Genomic DNA, 20129 nt, shown 5'->3' with positions numbered 1-20129 from the left:
ATCATGTCCACCCTGCGCTATCACTTTTCCAAGCCTGCATAGCTTTTCATCATAGGAGACATGTTCCAATCCCTTTATCATTTTTGTCAACTGCTATGTCTTTCTTGAGATGGGGAAACCAAAGCTGCATACAATATTCAAGGTGCAGTCACACCATGGATTGAGAGACACAATATGATATTTTCCCATTTTATTCTCCATTCCTTTTCAGATCATTTCTAACATTTTTTTTGCTTTTTTGACTGCCGTCAAACACTGAATAGAGGATGTCAACATATTATCCACAAGGATTCCAAGGTCCTTTTCGTGGGTAGCGACTCCCAAAACAGAACCCAGCATCATATACCTTAAATTGGGATTATTTTTCCCACATGTGTATCACTTTACAGTTTTCCCAATTAAATTTCATCTGCCATTCAGTTAAGAACATAAGAAATTGCCATGCTGGGTCAGACCAAGGGTCCATCAAGCCCAGCATCCTGTTTCCAGAGGCCAAACCAGGCCACAAGAACCCAAACACTAAGAAGATCCCATGCTACTGATGCCAGTAATAGCAGAGGCCACTCCTTAAGTCAAGTACAGTCTCCTAGCCTCACATGGTCCTTGTGCAGTTCCTCGCAATCTGCTGCCATTTTAACAACTTTAAATCATTTTGTGCCATCTGAAAATCTGATCTGAATCTGGATTGACTGAATAACGTGATTTTTTTTTCCTCTTTGTGTAGCTGGGGATTTTATAGTCAATTAAATTATTTATGATAGTTTTGGCTACCATACTGGGTTGATGTTTGTGGAGAGCTTTATAGTTTATAAGATTTGGGGTTTTATATGTAAGTTTATATGATTTTATACTCCATATAGATGTTTTATAGGAATGTTTATTTGTAATTATTGTTTTTCTACCTTGAAGAAATGTGGTACATAAGTATGATAAATAAAATAAATATTCTTTTAATAATAGGATTATCATTTTAATCATCATAAAGAATAGGTACACATCCTCTTGAAGAGCACATAATGTTCAGTATTTGAAATGAAAAAAGTCAATCAACATTTTTAGAGCAGTCTATTATTTGCAACAACCAGAAGTGGTTCTTTGCTTCCAGTGAAGGGGACCATAGTCAATGGAAGCAAAGTAACACTTCAGGCTGTTGCAAGTGATAGACTACCAACTTACCACTACATTTTCAAGTGCATGATTCTTTTTCAGTACTAAACTAAAATTAAAATATACACCATACATTTTATAAGAACAAAATGTAAATACTCAAACATCTCATTAAATAGGCACTACCACCAAAGAAACTAATCTTTGGCAAACAGTATTAACACACTAGGAAGCACTTTGGAACAGAACAGTATGTCATGCAACTATTATAAGCAGCCCTCAGATCCTCTGATGCATCCACTTGTAGGATGTTACATTTGTATGGTGCAATTTCTTGATTTGTAAATAATGAAGCACACAAAGAAAAAACTTCAAAAGGATTAAATCACATTTGTTTCTTTATTCATTCACTTTAATTTATGAGGTCAGTTAATGTGCTTGAGGTTATTTAGAAAGACAGAGCACTTTATCCCAAGAAAATGCACTTCTTACTTTTCTCTTAGTACAATATTCATAAACACAGATATAAATGAAAAAACTGCATTAGTTTTAAGTTATATTTAGATGAGAAACTCCAGCTGAACTTTTTCTTAAAGCCAAAATGTGAAGCATCTGCTATAAACAACTTCAGACATATTTTTGCTTTCAGATCACAAAGGAAAAGGAGCATACATCCTATTCAGCTTTCTATGACAGGTGAAGCACTGAAGGATTTAAACTAAACAAGCCATGCTACAAGTATAAGTTGTTTCTTTATACAGCTTCAACAGTAAAATATTTTCCGCTAGCAACAGCACAAGGAAATCTCACTAACACTGACAGAAACCCATCAGAAGCAATTTTTTTTATAATGTATTTTTCAATTCATTTTCCTAAAAGGGATGGAACAAATATAATTACCCTTGACTTTCCAACAGATGCCCTGTCCATCAGTTTGGCACACCTGAATTCAGTAAACCCTGTATCCTGGGGATACACTGTCTATCCAATAGGATAATGGGCAGTTGCATAGGTTAATTATAGTAATACTGAATAATTACCATAGTATCTTTCAATGGAAAAGAAGCTCTGAAACCAGGGGATATGGGATAGGTTGGTGGATGCATGTAACAGCCACACTGTGAAGGTGGTGGTGACAAGAACTGTATCAGAACTCAAGAAAATATAGAATAAGCACAGAGGATCTGAGGGAGAAGAACAGATTATAAAGCCAAATGGGAGATGTGGATGGGCAGACTGGATGGGCCATATGGTCTTTATCTTCAGTGATATTCTCTGTTTCTATTAATTTTTACATAAGAACATAAGATATGCCATACTGGGTCAGATCAAGGGTCAATCAAGCCAAGTATCCTGTTTCCAAGAGTGGCCAATCCAAGTCACAAGTACCTGGGCAAGTACCCAAACATTAGATAAATCACAAGCTACTACTGCTTATTAATTACCTGTTAGCTCTGTGGACCCTTGGGCCGGCACGAGCGCTGGAACCACCTCTGAGGGATGGCCCCCAGAGGTCCTCGTTGCCGGGAGGCAGTACAGGACCAGGAGACCCAGCTGGAGCTTTACCTTTATCAACCCACATTCCCCTCAGGTTGAGCCCTTGGATACCGGGGCCGGGAGGTGAGGGTCTCCTGGCGATGAGAAGTCCAAGAGGAGAAGCAGTGTCGGGAAGTCCGGGAGGAGGCTGGTGGAGGTCAGGAATACCAGGGACAGGGCAGGTGGCGAACAGACAGCATGAGATACCAGGCCAGAGGTCAGGACAGGCAGCAGACGCACAGGAACCAGAAAATAAGCCAAAGGTCAGGATGGGCAGCAGACACGCAGAAAACAGGAAACCAAGCCGAAGTCGAGACCAAGAAGACAATCCGAGGAGTAAGGATCCACGGGTACAGGAATAGGCAGGAATTCAGGAACAAGCAGGAACTCAGGATCAGGAACACGAACGCAACAACAATGCACTCTACGAATAGGACCCATTGCCCAGGCAAAGAACACTGAACTGAGCTGGGCTTAAATAGCCCCAAGAGCTGCTGTCATCTTCGGGGGCTGGGCTGAGGTTTCCCGCCGCAGCCCGTTTAAGATGCGGCAAGTGCCGCGCATGCCTAAGGAGGCATGCGCAGGGAGCCTGTCGGCAGTGTCTGAGGCCGCGTGGAAGGAACGCCGCGGATGGGGTCAGGACAGGGCCGGCCCATGCCGTCAGAGGATGAGCCCAGAGTCTGTACCCTAGCCTCCGTCTCCTCCAGTGCTCCACCCCCTGGGGGCAGTTGCTTCCTGGTCCCTACCAGGGAGCCGTTCTCCACTGCTCCAGGACAAGGGTCTATCCCTGAGCGCAACAGATTGGGCTTCCAATGGCAGAAGAAATTTAACATGGACAAATGCAAAGTGATGCATATAGGGAAAAATAACCCTTGCTGTAGTTACACAATGTTAGGTTCTATCTTAGAAGTTACCACCCAGGAAAGAGATCTAGGCGTCATGGTGTATAATACATTGAAATCGTTAGCCCAGTGTGCTATGGTGATCAAAAAGGCAAACAGAATGTTAGGAATTATTAAGAAGGGAATGGAAAATAAAACGGAGGATGTCATAAAGCCTCTGTATCGCTCCATGGTGAGACCGAACCTTGAATACTGTGTACAATTCTGGTCGCTGCATCTCAAAAAAGATATAGTTGCGATGGAGAAGGTACAGAGAAGGGCAACCAAAATGATAAAGGGGATGGAACAGCTCCCCTATGAGGAAAGGCGAGGTTAGGGCTGTTCAGCTTGGAGAACAGACGGCTGAGGGGAGATATGATAGAGGTTTTTAAGATCATGAGAGGTCTTGAACGAGTAGATGTGACTCTGTTATTTACACTTTTGAATAATAGAAGGACTAGGGGCATTCCATGAAGTTAGCAAGTAGCACATTTAAAACTAACCAGAGAAAATTCCTTTTCACTCAACACACAATAAAGCTCTGGAATTTGTTGCCAGATGATGTGGTTAGTGCAGTTAGTGTAGCTGGGTTCAAAAAAGATTTGGATAAGTTCTTGGAGGAGAAGTCCATTAATGGCTATTAATCAATTTTACTTAGGGAATAGACACTGCTATTAATTGCATCAGTAGCATGGGATCTTCTTAGTGTTTGGGTAATTGCCAGGTTCTTGTGGCCTGGTTTTGGCCTCTGTTGGAAACAGGATGCTGGGCTTGATGGACCCTTGGTCTGACCCAGCATGGCAATTTCTTATGTTCTTATCATTTATAAATATATTAAAAAGCACCGGTCCAAGTACAAATTTCTGAGGCACTCCACTGTTTACCTTTTTTCCACTATAAAAACTGATCATTTAATACTACTCTCGTTTCCTGTCTTTTAATTAACTTGCAGTCCACAAAAGGACATCACCTCCTATCCCATGACATTTTAGTTTTCTTAAAAGCCTCTCATGTGGGACTTTGTCGAACACCTTCTGAAAATCCAAATACACCACATCTACTGGTTCACCTTTGTCCACATGTTTATTCACCCCTTCAAAAAACAAATGTAGATTTGTGAGGCAAGACTTCCCTTTGGTAAATCCATGTTGGTTGTGTCCCATCAAACCATGTCTATCTAAATGTTTTGTGATTTTATTCTTTATAACAGTTTCCACGATTTTTCCTGGCACTATAGTCAGGCTCACCGGTCTATAGTTTCCCGGATCACCTCTGGATCACCTTTTAAATATCAGGGTTACATTGGCCATCTTCCAATCTTGAGTTACATCAAATGATTTTAATGATAGGTTACAATTTTTTTTTTACTAATAGTTCTGAAATTTCATTTCTTAGTTCTTTCAGAATCCTGGGGTGTATACCATCCGATCCAGGTGACTTACTAATCTTCAGTTTGTCAATCAGGCCTACCGCATCTTCCAGGTTCACCGTGATTTGGTTCAGTTGATCTGAATCATCACCCACGAAAACCTTCTCCGGAACGGGTATCTCTCCGATATCCTCTTCAGTAAACACTGAAGCAAAGAAATTGTTTAATCTTTCCACGATGGCCTTATCTTCCATAAGTGCCTCTTTAACCCCTTGATCATCCATCAATCCAACTGACTCCCTTGCAGGCTTTCCTCTTTGGACATATTTTAAAAAGTTTTTTAATTTGGAGTTTTTGCCTCTATGGCCAACTTCTTTTCAAATTCTCCATTAGCCTGTCTTATCTATGTCTTACATTTAACTTGCCAATGCTTATGCTTTATCCTATTTTCTTCTGATGGATCCTTCTTCCAATTTTTGAATGAAGATCTTTTGGCTAAAATAGCCTCTTTCACCTCACCTCAATAACCAATCTCCATCAGGATCTAAGGCAGATGTTTAATCAGACACTTTTAAAACTACCTGAGAGAGAAAGACCTCTCAACTTCAAAACCTGTTTCAACAAAAAGACTTGCTTTCCTCTTCTTCTGAATCTCGTTGGAAATATCCTAACTGGAAATATCCCAATATTCATAAATTTATTTATTTATTTTAAATTTGTATATACCGACATTCCTGTAAAGTATACAGATCATACCAGTTTACAGTACAACCGAACTGTCGCATGGAAGCGATACAAGGAACATTTGAAAAATTGAAAAACAAGGAACATATGCAACCCAGAGAGAACAAGAAAAACTACAAGTACTTCAATACAGAGTAAATAGCAGATAAATTAAATAAAATAATATAACATGATATTGCCTGGGAGGGACTGGGTTCAGCATGCGGTGTGCCCAATGTCCGTGAGTTCAGGTCCTATTCCTTGGAGCCCTAGTCCTATTCCATGGAGCAGGATCAGTGTGTGCTTAAGTCTTATGGAAAAGCTTGACTAAAAAGCCAAGTTTTAAGTTTTTTCTTGAAAGTGTGTGGGCATAGTTCTTGACGAAGATCCGGAGGAAGCGTATTCCATAGAGAAGGTCCAGCTGTGGATAATGCTTGCTTTCTTAGGGAGGTTTTTGCCGGGGGGGGGGGGGGGGGGGCATACAGTGAGCCTTTGTAGGCTCTTCTGACCGGTCTGTCTGATGTGTGTGGACGAAATTGGCTGCTTAGCATGAGAGGGGAGATGTTATGGATGTCCTTGTGGATCATCATTAGCACTTTGAAAGAAATCCTAGATTTGATGGGTAACCAATGAAGTGATTGCAGGATGGGAGTAATGTGATCTCTTTTATTTGAATTAGTGAGTATCCTGGCGGCGGCATTCTGGACTATCTGCAGTGGTTTGATGGTGATCGCAGGGAGGCCAAGAAGGAGGGAGTTGCAATAGTCTATTTTAGAGAGGATAATGGATTGCAGCACCAGGCGGAAATCTCGGAAGTGAAGGAGAGGTTTCAGTTTTTTAAGAACTTGTAATCTGAAGAAACATTCTTTAGTGGTATTATGGACAAATGTTTTAAGATTAAATTGGTTGTCCAGTAGAACCCCTAAATCTCTAACAGAAGGTGAGTGATTGATGGCTGATTTTGCAGATTGTGAGGAGATTGGGGAGTTGAGGAGGATGTTGTTTTTGTCTGGCGATATGATGAGGATCTCCGTTTTGTTGGTATTGAGGATCAAGTTTAGGCTGGTGAGAAGGCTGTTGATCGATTGCAGACAACTGTTCCAGTGGGACCAGGTATTTTTGAAGAGAGTCTGTGATTGGGAGAAGAATCTGGCACATAAATAAATAAATGGCACATCCCTTACTTTAAAAAACATTTTTTAATAACCAATCTCCATCAGGATCTAAGGTCTACATAATAATCATAATAGACTACCACTTGGTCTTATCAAGATCCCTCCAGATGCCGCATCAGATTAAAACTACCTAAACTACCTAAAAAATGATTGATTCTACAATCAATCATTTTCGCAAAGCTGGACTATTGTAACACCATCATGCTTGGTCTCCCCTCATCACACACCAAACCATTGCAAATGGTCCAAAATGCCTCCGCCCGTATACTCACTAACACCAGGAGAAGAGAACACATAACCCCTATCCTGATGGACCTTCATTGGCTGCCCATACACTTCAGAATAATCTACAAGGCCATTCTCACCATTTTCAAAAACATCCATCAATTAGCTCCAATCGATCTCCATATCCCCCTCCGATTACACCATTCAACAAGACCGACAAGAGATGCTTACAAAGGATCACTTCAAGTACCTCCAGCCAAAACTACCAGACACATCACGCTTAGAGATCGGGCATTCTCCACAGCCGGTCCAACTTTATGGAACTCCATTCCCCCGGATCTTAGAATGGAACCCAGCATCTCAACATTCAAGAAAAAACTCAAGACGTGGCTGTTCACGCAGGCATTTCCTAACTCCAACATTATTTAACTCCCATCAATCAACACGCTTCGCTAGTAATAACGTTAATAAATGTTATTTATTCAATGCTATTGATACATATATATAATTATCTGATCTTCATTTTCCTTCTCACTCCAAGTTATTGATTTCCTTGTTATATGTAACTGCTTTTCTGCACTATTGTTCAAATTGTAAAGTTTTATTATTATTGCACCCCTGTTTCTTGTGAACCAGCATGATGGGACTATCGTCCTGAATGTTGGTATATAAAAAAACTTAAATAAAATAAATAAATAAAGAAAGAAAATTGAGTATATTATCCCTGGCTTTTATTTTCACTCCTTTTCTATGGTGGGAGTTAATAGGCCCTGGAGTGAAGAGGAACAAGCTCAAGTGGAATTTTCAGTGCAGTAATAGCATATTTTTTAAATATTTCCAAAGCAGAAATCAATTATTTTACAAAAATTCAAAAAACAAATTGTGCCTCCTTAATGTGGTCTCCAAGGTTTCTAATTTAGCATAACTTATCTCAAAATCCTTGATAAAGGCTTCCTCCCTATCTTGAGACATTTTAGTATTGTCCTCTACGTTATCTGACCATTGTTTAATATTGGAAATTGCAACACTTCAAATTTCAATTTTCTGTAAAGAATCGGATAGTTTAGCATCCATTCCCTGACTTTCCATAGATACAGTTTTATACATTACAGATAAACTTTCCCATGTGTCTCAGAGTAAAATGGCCAGGTCTCGCAGATTTCTTGGAACCATCGAGACTGGTTATGTTCCTCCTTCAAAGTCAGAAGCAAATGCCTATTCCTCAAAGGGAGTCAAGGATAACTCCAAAAGAAAGCTCATATACTTGCAGTGGAGCCCACTAACCTTTCCTCCTGCCACCTAAGTCCATCATCTAGGTCAATACTAGGTTGCAATGATGGAAAGTTCACATCCTCTTTGAAGCTCAAGTGGCCACTTATTGATAACAATTTGACCTCACCAAACTCCACTCTCCTCCGGCCTAAGGCAGACACAGCACAGCAGGAAAAACCCACATCTGGGCTCATACTAAGAGTTGGAAGTTGTCAATGAATCTCCTTCCATTCCCAGCAATTCCAACAACCTCAATCCCAGAGTTAAAGTCATGATGCCAGATTGGTTAACTAAGGACCCAATCAGCTAGTGAACCACCTGTATCGGAGCAGCTACCAACTTCCTTGGGTGAGTTTTCCTCCTGTGATCCATTGGGTTCCTGTAGCATCTACCAACAAGGATTCTCCTAGTCAGATACCCCTTGCTTCCATGATCTTGTATCCTCCCAATTGCTATTGTCTCAATGAATTTTATAAAACCAGTTCATACACACTTTAGTATTACTTTCAGAACTGGACTATTGTAACTCTGTTTTATATTGGTCTAACATCTTGTATTCTTTGGGCTTTGGAGGTGGATCAGAATGCTGCTGCCCAAATCCTGACTGGGACTCGGTTACATAAGCATTTAAGACCAGTTCTCGAATCACTTTATTTATAGCCTAACAAATGGCATAAATAATATAAACTTTCTACTCTAGTTCATAAAGCCTTGAACATGGAAGCTCTGATATGTAATCGCTTAGGTTTTTAAAATCTATCGCTCAGTTCAAACTCTGCACTCAAGTTCCATATTCCATTTATGTGAGGCTTGAGAAAGCGCTTTCTTAGTGGAATAGCCTCATTGCAAATCTTCAGTTTCTGGACTGTCCAAGTTCTTTAAAAAAAAAAAAAAAAAAAGCTGAGAATGTGTTGTTTAAGCAGACATTTGAAGCAGCTAATTAAACAGTTAAGATTCACAATTTTAATTGTGACAGATGTTACATTTGGTGGCTCAAGGGGCTGCCACCACGCAGCCTAGCCACTGCCAGAGGCTTCCTGTCATGGCAGAACACTGCCATTATTGCACACTGCCAATTGCAGCTTCCATTCCGGCCAGGCTGCCAGCTCCCCCTAGGCATGTATGCATAATATAGGCCCTGCAGCGGGAAACACTTAAGTGGCGCCTCCCGATGTCAGCCTGACCTGTCTATTTAAGCAGATGCCCCACGGCTTTATCTCACCTCAGCAATAGGTTTCCTGCCTAGTAGCAGTGTGTGTTGCTCCTGTATACCTGTGCTCTAGCCATGCCTTGCTCAGCCTGCCTCGACCAGCATCTCCTGCATGTCTTTGTCAGTCCTTGGCTGATCTCCTGGATCTCTTGAATCATACCCTGTCTATGCTTGTCTGCCGCCTGCCCTGACCATTGGCCTGTCTGTCTAGAGTCTGCTGCCTGTCCTAACCCTGGCATGCCTGGGGCCCACCTAAGTCCTGCCAGCCACCAGAAGTCAAGGGCTCAACCTGCGAGGGAGGCAGCTGGTATAGGCAAAATTCCAGTCTGTCCCACACCAGAGCACATTTGCCAGCTGTAGGCCTCATGGGTTTGCCTATGAGGCTGTGTCAACTACTGCACAGTAACAAGGGCTGACTCACACCACTCATCACAAGATGTGCTGCATTTGTTTATTTTTGTTTAAATTAACTTGCCGCGAACTATGGAAGAGAGCGAGAAATACAATTTTTATTTACAGAAACACAGAAAGATAGAAAATGATGGCAGAAAAGGACCAAATGATCCATCCAGTCTGCCCAGCAAGCTTATGTTAGCATCTGCCACACCGTACAGGTCACCCCAATACTTAGTTTCCCAAACTGTCAGTCAGGGCCCTTGTTGGTTGCTGTCTGAGTCCAATTTCCAGTTACCTCTTGCTGTTGAAGCAATGTTGGTTGCATCAGAAGTATCAGGCTTATTGGTTAAAGGTAGTAATCACTACACCAGCAAGTTACCCCCATACACTCTTTTCTTCAATTCCATCTTCTAACCTTTAGGGATCCACAGTGCTTACTCCATGCCCCTTTGAAATCTTTCACTGATTTAATCTTCACTACCTCCTCCGGAAGGGCATTCCAGGCATCCACCATCTTCTCTGTGATGGATGCCTGAAATATTTCCTGATGTTGATTCTGAGTCATCATCCCTGGAGTATCATTACATGACCCCTAGTTCTACTGATTTCTTTCCAATGGAAAAGGTTTGTTGATCGTGCATCATTAAAACTTTTCAGGTATCTGAAGGTCTGTATCATATCCTCCCTGCACTTCCTCTCCTCCAGGGCATACATATTTAAGTTCTTCAACACCTCCTCATAAGTCAATTGATGGAGATACCTTACCATTTCTGTCACCCTTCTCTGGACTGTCTCCATCCTGTCTCTGTCCCTTTTGAGATACGGTCTCTAAAACTCAACACAATACTCCAGGTGAGGCCTCACAAATGACTTCTACAAGAGGATTATCACTTCTCTTTTCTTACTGGTTATTCCTCTCTCTATGCAGCCCAGCATTCTTCTGGCTTTAGCTAACGCCTTGTCACATAGTGTCTAGTGATCGGAAGATGGCGAAGCAATCACCCCAAGATCCCTCTCCTGCTCTGGTAACAAAAGCCCTTCACCCCCCATCACATATAACTCTTTTGGATTACCACATCCCAGATGCATGACTCGGCACTTCTTGCAATTGAATCCCAACTGCCATATCTTTGACTACTGTTCAAGCCTACTTAAATCATGTCTCATTCTCTCTACTCCTTCTGGTGTGTCCCCCTCTGCTGCAGATCTTAGTATCATCCGCAAATAGACAAACTTTTCCTTCTATCCTTTCTGCAATGTCGCTCACAAAGATATTGAACAGAACCAGTCACTACACCAATCCTTGTGGCATTCTGCTTAACACCGTTCTCTCTTCAGAGTAGGTTCCATTTACCATCACACGCTGTCTTCTATCCATCAACCAGTTTGTAATCCACGCCACCACCTTGGCGCTCACTCCCAAGCTTCTCATTTTATTCACAAGCCTCCTATACAGGACTGTATCAAAAGCTTTGCTGAAATCCAAGTAGATCACATTGAGCGCTCTTCCTCAATCCAATTCTTTAGTCACCCAGTCAAAAAAATCAATCAGATTTGTCTGACAGGAACTTCTAGTGAATCCATGCTGCCTCGGGTCCAGCAATCCTCCTGACTGTAGATAGTTTACTATCTTTTCCTTCAGAAGAGTCTCCATTAATTTTCCCACCACCAAGGTGAAGCTAAATGGCCTGTAGTTCCCAGTCTTGTGAAACGGGACCACCACCGCTCTTCTCCAATCACTCGGCACCAATCCTGTTTCCAGGGATCTATTGAACAGGTCATACAGCTGACCTGCCAGCACATCTCTGAGTACCCTCAGTATCCTGGGATGAACCTCATCAGTTTCCATGGCTTTGTCCACTTTGTTTTCCTAGCTCTTCCCACAATTCTCTTCTGTAAACGAAATTTTGTCTACTCCAACCCCATCCACAGTCTTGTGAACTAGCGACGGTCCTTTTCCAGGGTCTTCTTTAGTGAACACCGAACTGAAGTATGTTTAATATTTCCTCCATTTCTTCATCTCTTCTCCACACATTGATCCTTGCCACCTTTCAATTTCACTATACCACTTCGGACTTTTCTTCTTTCTCTGATGTATATGAAAAATGTTTTGTCACTTCGCTTTACCTCTTTGGCAATCCTTTCTTCCGCCTTGACTTTTTGCTTTCTTGATTACTTTAGTCTCCCTCAGTTTCACCAGATATTCTTCCCTGTGTTCCTCTTTTTGGGAACCTTTACATTTATTGAACTAAACAGTTGAGATTACTAACAGATTTTAGACTTTTCACCATAGCAGAAGCAGGACTCAGGTATAATGCTCAATGTTCAACCAGGTCACCATGTGCTTTGAAATACTAGCTCTAAATAGATTCTGACTACCTCCAGCTATGCAATAGTTTCAAAGCACCCCCAAATCCCTAGTAGATACTAATAAGCCAAGTTCCTCACTTAAATAACAGACTTAGAAATTAGAATAACTAGCAAATATAATTCCACCTAGAAATCAAGTGTAATTTCAGCAACCCTCAAAACAAAAGAAACAGCAGAAAAAAAGTCTACTGAAGTTTGTTTTGTTTTTACTTTAGCTTAATCAATCAGCCCCACACCAGACAGAATTCTACAATCTCTATTGAGAACTCAACCATCCAGCCACATACAAGAACAGGTACAGAATAGTGAAAAAAGCAATATATCTTGGGAAAATAAAGACTTTTTAAACTTACAGAAGTAGGACTCAGATAAAATGTTCTATGCTCAGCAGGACTCAGGTATAATGCTCAATGCTCAGCCAGGTACCCATGTGCTTTGAAACACCGGCTCTAACTATATTTTGACTACCTCCAGTTGTGCAATGGTTTCAAAGCACCCCCAAATCTCTAGTAGATACTAATGTTCCAAGTTCCTCACTTAAATAACAGACTTTAATAGCATCAGCAGAATTCTCTATGAAACAAATGTATTTATACAGTACCAGTGTAGAAGGTGCTTTATAATGATTTATAGGGGTGAAATATATGTGACCCAAAGAGTTTATACTCTAAGTTTAGGAATAGAGAGGTTAGGCAATGTGGACAAGGGAAAGAGTGGAATTAACTAGGTTTGCTAGGGTCAGAGCACTGTGATTCAACTCCTCCACCATGCTGTCAGCCAATACTGACTTCCAAGCAGGATTATGCACATAAAAAGTATGCTAAAACTGTGTGATATGGTTTATTTGACATATATAATTAATTTCAAGTTTGGTATACAGATCTAAGGAAATCACTAAAAATATCTATGATGGGTTTTCAGGATAGCAGCAGTTCCCTTTACTCTTCATCTTTACGATTGGTTCTAAACCCAGGACTAGAAAAATCACTGGCAATTCTTTCCTCCTTCCCTGGTGCTGGCAGTACAGATCCTGGAATGATAAGGATTTAAATCCTCTATTCTACTTGTATCCTATGACCTACCTGAGTGCTCTTCCTGTGGGCAACTGTACGGTCTAGGTCTAGGTAGAACGCTAGACCCCGTTGTATGTAGAGCCTGTTCCCCTGGGTTGGAGTGGTGCCTGGGAAAGAAGATAGGTAGTATGATTGATTGATTAATGTGAAACTCCGAAACTACCTTAGGCAAAAACTTAGGGTGAGTGCGGAGTACCGCCTGGTCCTGCAGAAGTTTAGTGTAAGGCGGATAGGTAACTAGGGCCTGTAACTCACTAACCCTGCGAGCTGAAGTGATAGCCAAAAGGAAAATCACTTTCCATGTGAGATATTTTAGGTAACAGGAGTGAAGAGGTTCGAACGGTGGTTTCATGAGCCGCCCGAGAACCAGATTAAGGTCCCAAGAAGGGGCCGGAGGACGTAAAGGTGGCTTGATATGGAGCAAGCCTTTAAGAAAACGTGTTACGAGGGGTTGTACCGATATAGGGACATCCCCGACACCTTTATGGAAGGTGGCTACCGCACTGACATGCATTCTGATTGAAGAGGTTTTTAAACCTCACTCAGACAAATGCCAGAGATAGTCCAAAAACCTTGGGATTGGACAGGAAAAGGGATCAAGGGACTGCGCAGTGCACCATGATGTGTACCTTTTCCATTTATAGGAGTAAGATTTCCTTATGGAAGGCTTTCGCGAAGCAATCAGGACACGAGAAACCGAGTCTGAAAGGTTAAGTGGCTGAAGGATTAGCCTTTCAACATCCATGCCGTCAGGGACAAGGCCTGAAGATTGGGATGGCGTAGACATCCATCGTTCTGAGTGATCAGAAGCGGGTCCTTTCCCAAGGGAATGTGCCTGCGGATGGAAAGATCCCGGAGTATTGGAAACTACACTTGGCGTGGCCAGTGAGGTGCTATCAGGATCATGGTTCCCTTGTCCTGACGGAGCTTCATGAGAGTCTTCTAGAGAAGAGGAAGTGGAGGGAATGCATAAAGCAGACCGGTTGTCCACGAGAGGGAGAATGCATCTCTAGGCTGAGAGTGCTCGCTCCGAATGAGGGAGCAGTAATTGTCTACTATGTGGTTCTGAGGGGACGCAAAGAGGTCTATTTGGGGATAACCCCATTGCTGGAAGAGAGGTCGCTACAGAGGGATTGAGAGACCACTCGTGCGGTTGGAAGACACGACTCAGTTTGTCTGCCAAGACATTGTGCACTCCCGGCAAGTAGGTGGCCCTGAGGTACATCGAGTGGGAGAGCGCTTCCACCCAAATCTGCGCAGCTTCCTGACACAGAAGGAAGGAACCTGTGCCTTCCTGTTTGTTGATGTACCACATGGCCACCTGATTGTCCGTCTGAATTAGGATGACGTGATTTGATAGGTAATCCTGAAAAGCTCTGAGAGCATATCGCATTGCTCAAAGCTCCAGGAAATTTATCTGGTGTTTGGCTTCCTCTGGAGACCAAGATCCTTGTGTCTGTAGATCGTTCACATGAGCTCCCCAGCCGAGGTTAGAAGCATCGGTGGTGAGAATGAGTTGAGGATCTGGTAGATGAAAGGGCAGTCCCTGGAGGAGATTGTTCTGATCTTTCCACCAGGCGAGAGACAGACGGAGTGCGTCAGTGATGTGGACAATGTTTGACAGAGGCTGAGTCGCTTGAATCCATTGTGACCTCAGAGTCCAATGCATGTCTCTCATGGCCAGGCGGGTCATTGGAGTGAGATGGACTGAGGATACCATGTGTCCGAGAAGGACAAGGAATTGTCGCGCCATTGCTGTATACTGAGACTGCAACTGGTGAGCGAGACACATGAGGGTTTGCACTCGTTGTTGAGGTTGAAAGGTTTTTGCTTGTAAGGTGTCCAAGTCTGCCCCAATGAAAGACAAGGTTTGAGATGGGGCTAAATAGGATTTCTCGTAATTGACGAGAAATCCTAGAGAGATTAGTGTGTAGGGTCAAATCCAGGGACAACCGAGCGGCTTGCTGGGTTGGGGCCCTGATTAACCAGTCGTCTAAATAGGGGTAGACATGAACACCTCCTTTCCTGAGAAAAGCTGTGACAACTACAAGACATTTGGTAAAGACTCATGGTGCCGATGCTAGGCCGAATGGAAGCACCCGGTATTGATAGTGCCTTGGGCCTACTAAAAACCGGAGGTACTTGTGATAAGCTGGGGCTATCGCGATGTGGGTGTATGCGATGTGGGTGTATGCGTCCTGGAGGTCCAGAGAGCAGAGCCAGTCTCCTCTTTGTAGAAGAGGTAGAAGCGAGCCCAAGGTTACCATTTTGAACTTTTCCCGCTGGAGGTACTTGTTGAGGGCACGTAGGTCCAGAATTGGACGAAAGCCCCCGGATCTATGCAGGGTCAGAGGGACCCATCTTTCTTCGCCACGAAGAAGAAACCTGCCCCGGCTGGAGATGTAGACGGTCGGATGAACCCCCGATCCAGGTTCTCCCGGATATATGCTGACATGGCTTGAGTCTCCGGGAGGGACAATGGGTAGACCCGTCCTCGTGGCGGTGTGGCGCCAGGGAGAAGATTAATTGCGCAGTCAAAGGGGCGATGCTCCGGAAGGATCTCGGCCTTCTCTTTGGAGAACACATCGAGATAATCCTGATAGTGAGATGGCAGACCCAGAGTAGATGTCAAGAGAGGAATCGGTGGCTGAGTAACCGTGGCTAGGCAGGAATTAAGGCACGCAGGTCCCCAAGATGCCAGTTGAAGGGAATCCCATGCAATTACGGGCGAGTGCTTCCGAAGCCAAGGTAGGCCCAGGATGACCGGATGCATGGACTTCTCTAAAACGAAGGAGGAGATCTCCTCCTGGTGCAGAACGCCCGGAGAATGAGAGGCTCGGTGTGGGTAGTGATGACTCCAGGAAGTATTCTCCCCTGAATGGAGGACACGCAGAGAGGAGGTCTTTGGGGTTGTACCCCAATCTGGAGTTGTTGAACCAGCTCCTGAAGAATGAAGTTACCCCCCCCCCCCCCCCCCCGCTCCCGAGTCGATCAGAGCTTGCGTGTCGAACTCCCCCTCCGGGAGGAGTAAGGTCACCGGCACAAAACATGGGGAGTCAGAAGCGGTATGACCTAGGGTTAGCTCCCCGGCTGTCCCTAGGTCTGAGAGTTTCCCGGACGTTCACTACAATGGGCAAGGAAATGGCCTTTGCCACCGCAGTACAGACATAGGCCGAGCAACCGGCGTCTCCTTAAGAACATAAGAACATAAGAAAATGCCATACTGGGTCAGACCAAGGGTCCATCAAGCCCAGCATCCTGTTTCCAACAGTGGCCAATCCAGGCCATAAGAACCTGGCAAGTACCCAAAAACTAAGTCTATTCCATGTTACCATTGCTAATGGCAGTGGCTATTCTCTAAGTGAACTTAATAGCAAGTAATGGACTTCTCCTCCAAGAACTTATCCAATCCTTTTTTAAACACAGCTATACTAACTGCACGAACCACATTCTCTGGCAACAAATTCCAGAGTTTAATTGTGCGTTGAGTAAAAAAGAACTTTCTCCGATTAGTTTTAAATGTGCCCCCATGCTAACTTCATGGAGTGCCCCCTAGTCTTTCTACTATCCGAAAGAGTAAATAACCGATTCACATCTACCCGTTCTAGACCTCTCATGATTTTAAACACCTCTATCATATCCCGCCTCAGTCGTCTCTTCTCCAAGCTGAAAAGTCCTAACCTCTTTAGTCTTTCCTCATAGGGGAGTTGTTCCATTCCCCTTCTTTCTTCTTGGGAGAGAGGTCCCCGACCCACCTGCATGGGTTCGATGTCTTGGACCCCTGAAGAACCAGGCTGGGAATTCCCACTGCGGGGAGGAGTAGATCCAACGAGCCCCAGCCTAAAAGTCGGCCTCTTCTCTCGAAACCCGCGCTGGATGCAGCGGTCCACACGGCCTGAGAGGTCAATCAGAGCGTCCAGGTCATCAGGGAGGTCTCGGGCCGCCAATTCATCTTGCAGCTTTGGGGAGAGACTCTCCAGAAAAATGCAGTGCAGGCTGTCGCTCCCCCAGTTTAGTTCGGCGGCGAGAGTCTGGAACTCTACGGCGTGTTCTGCCAGAGGCCGGTTCCCCTGGCGTAACTGGAGTAACTCTGAGGCAGCAGTGGACTTGCGGGAGGCTTCATCAAAGACCCCCCCTGAAGGCAGAGACGAAGTGCACCAAGTTGTCCAGGTGAGAATCTTGGCGCTCCAAAAGGTTGGAGGCCCACACCAGGGTTTCCCATCCAATAGAGAAATGATGAAACTTGTCTTGACCAGGTCCGTCGGAAACTGAAGCGGAAGCAGGTTAAAGCGAATGTAGCACTGGTTCAGAAACCCTCGGCATAGTTTTGCTTCTCCTGAATACCGTAAAGGTACTGGCATCTGGATGGGAGCTGTAGCGGCGGAAGTGGCCCCAGTTCCTTGTACCGTGGAGCTGGCAGCTGTGGCTCCTTTGACACGGTCAGCTAACCTCTGTACCATCGCCGTCAGAGCGTCGAGGCATGTCTGCTGCTGTTGCAGCCTCTGGGCAATACCCGGAATGGCTTTCAGGCCGGCTAGGTCCGCAGGGTCCATGGCCTTGCAAACTGTTACGGTTGTGGACCCTTGGGCCGGTTGGAACAGAAGATGGTGCGCTGTGGAGAACCTCGGCAAGCGTCCCAACTGGGAGGCGGCTCGGAGGGCTCAGAGAAGGCTTCCACACTGAGACACGGTGGAGTCCTATGCGACCAAGGACTCTGCAAAGGCTGAAAGGACGGACGACGTTGGGCCCCGGTGACTGACGAGTCTTCACCCTGGAAGCCGGTACTCCCCCAGGATGAGCCTGTAGGAGTCCAGCCGCTGGGACTTTTGGAGATTCGCCCTGGAAGCTGGAGCCCCCCCAGGAGGCGCCCGTAGGGGCCCGGCCGCTGGGACTTAGGTGAATCTTCTGGGCAAGCGAAGACCAGGAAGACAGCTGAGTCGGAAGCCGGGAGTCGGAGGAGAAACCAAGCCAAGGATGAGGCAGAAGACGGAGTCGTGGACGGAGCCGGGTCGGAGCCAGAGGTCAGACGTCGAAACCAGAACTAAGGGGAGGAGGCAGGAGGCGGAGTCAGGAGCAAGCCAGGTCGAAGACAGAAGCAATCCAAGAGCAGACAGCAACTAGCAAGTCAGGAACTCCCGAGAACCTCGTTGCAAGGCAAGGATCTATCCCAGCTGCAGGGTAATATACCCTGCAGCGTCTGACATCATCCTGGAGCTGTCCTTAGTTTTCCCACGCTGGCCCCTTTAAGAGGAGAGCCCCTACGAGCGTGCGCCTAGGGGGCGGGGCCAGTAACAGGGAATCGACGGCGTTTCCCTCGCAGTGGAGACGCCGCGGCAGGCCAAGGAACGGGCCTGGGAGGCCGAAGATGAACTCGTACGGGCCGGGCCGGCCCCAAGGTGGGTGGAGGGACTGGGGTACGGCCCGGTCCCGCAACACAGGGAGTAACTTAGATGGCTATAAATAGCTGCTGGCCAAGTTAACAGAGGAGGATACAAGTCTTTATTCATAAACTGTGTAACAGATGCTCTTAATATGATCTAAGTCATGAAGATGCTGCACCTTATGGTTCACAATTTTATTGTATACAATTTGAGCGATTGTTTTTGGAAAGCATTTCCTTGTTTGGAATTATTTTCTACTCAAGAACTAAAAATTCAAATATTGAATACAAAGTGTATCATCAAATAATGTTTTCTACCATAATGAAGAACAGATATTACTGGAGGAACTTGGCTCATGTTCAAGCAGTCATATTAAGTGACATCTGTTATCTAAAACTCATTTTGTTGAACTGTTCAAATAATAACTAGATTAAACGAACATAAATTGTTCTGAATAAAGCATTTTATTGTGAATAAAACTGAAAAATACCAGATGACAAATCCTATCTAGTCCTAAGCTCTCTCTCTGGGAGCTCTACAAATAGCATTGGTCCATAAATGGAGAAATTACTACTTACCTGATAATTTCCTTTCCGCTAGAAAAGGCAGGTCAATCCCAACAAGTGGGTTACACACCTCTGCCAGCAGATGTAGACGAAGCAAAAACTGATATCACGATTATATAGTCCCACCCCGACACCAGCCCGCCAGTATTCTCTGGAAAAGCCAAACTGTGGACAAAACTGATTATACTTAAACATTATCATCAACAGGCAGGAACACTGCCTCAACCAACATGAACACTGAGCTCAGCCAAAAGACAAAACATAACAAGAAAACTAAGGGCTAGTGTAGCCACTTACCAGTATTCCACGAAGTACAGGAATCAGACTCTGCTTGACCGTGGGCAGAGGAACACACGGACCACACAGAACTACCACAGTAGTACTGCTGACTCAGAAGACCAGCCCTGTAGAAATGTATGCAATCCCTGGAAAATTCCACCCAGGAAAAGGAGAATGGATCCATTCTAGGCCCCATAGGCCCAAACTTGATTGCCTGAGAGCAAGAGTCCCCTGAGGACTTGACCCATGGAGCAAGCAAGGGAGGGGACACCCCTGCCATATCTCCCTCAGTCCCACTCCCCTTAGGTTGAGGAGGTAGACCATCACCGGAAAAATCAGGAGGAAAACCTCCCCGAGCATCCAGGCACCGCTGACACAGGCTTAAAAAAAACTCCGGCTGAAAAGCCTGGATATGGCATGGAGCACAAATAGATAGGCACTTAGGCTTCTTCGTCACAGGCACCGTAGTTGTAAGCGTGCAGACCGATAAAGGCTCGCACCTAGATTACCCACGCATAAAAGCCACACCCAAAATGGACGCACAAAAAATGTCTAAGCTGCTCGTC

General features: G+C 44.5%; 1 protein-coding gene across 8 annotated transcripts in view; it reads right to left on the bottom strand.

The window, feature by feature from the left end:
- The window catches only part of CEP44 (centrosomal protein 44), a 223759-nt gene that overhangs the window by 139662 nt on the left and 63968 nt on the right, over positions 1–20129 (bottom strand). The window lies entirely within an intron of this gene.

Source organism: Rhinatrema bivittatum, chromosome 1 (genome assembly GCF_901001135.1).
Source record: "Rhinatrema bivittatum chromosome 1, aRhiBiv1.1, whole genome shotgun sequence".
NCBI lineage: Eukaryota > Metazoa > Chordata > Amphibia > Gymnophiona > Rhinatrematidae > Rhinatrema > Rhinatrema bivittatum.
This window is presented reverse-complemented; position numbering and strand designations above follow the sequence as displayed.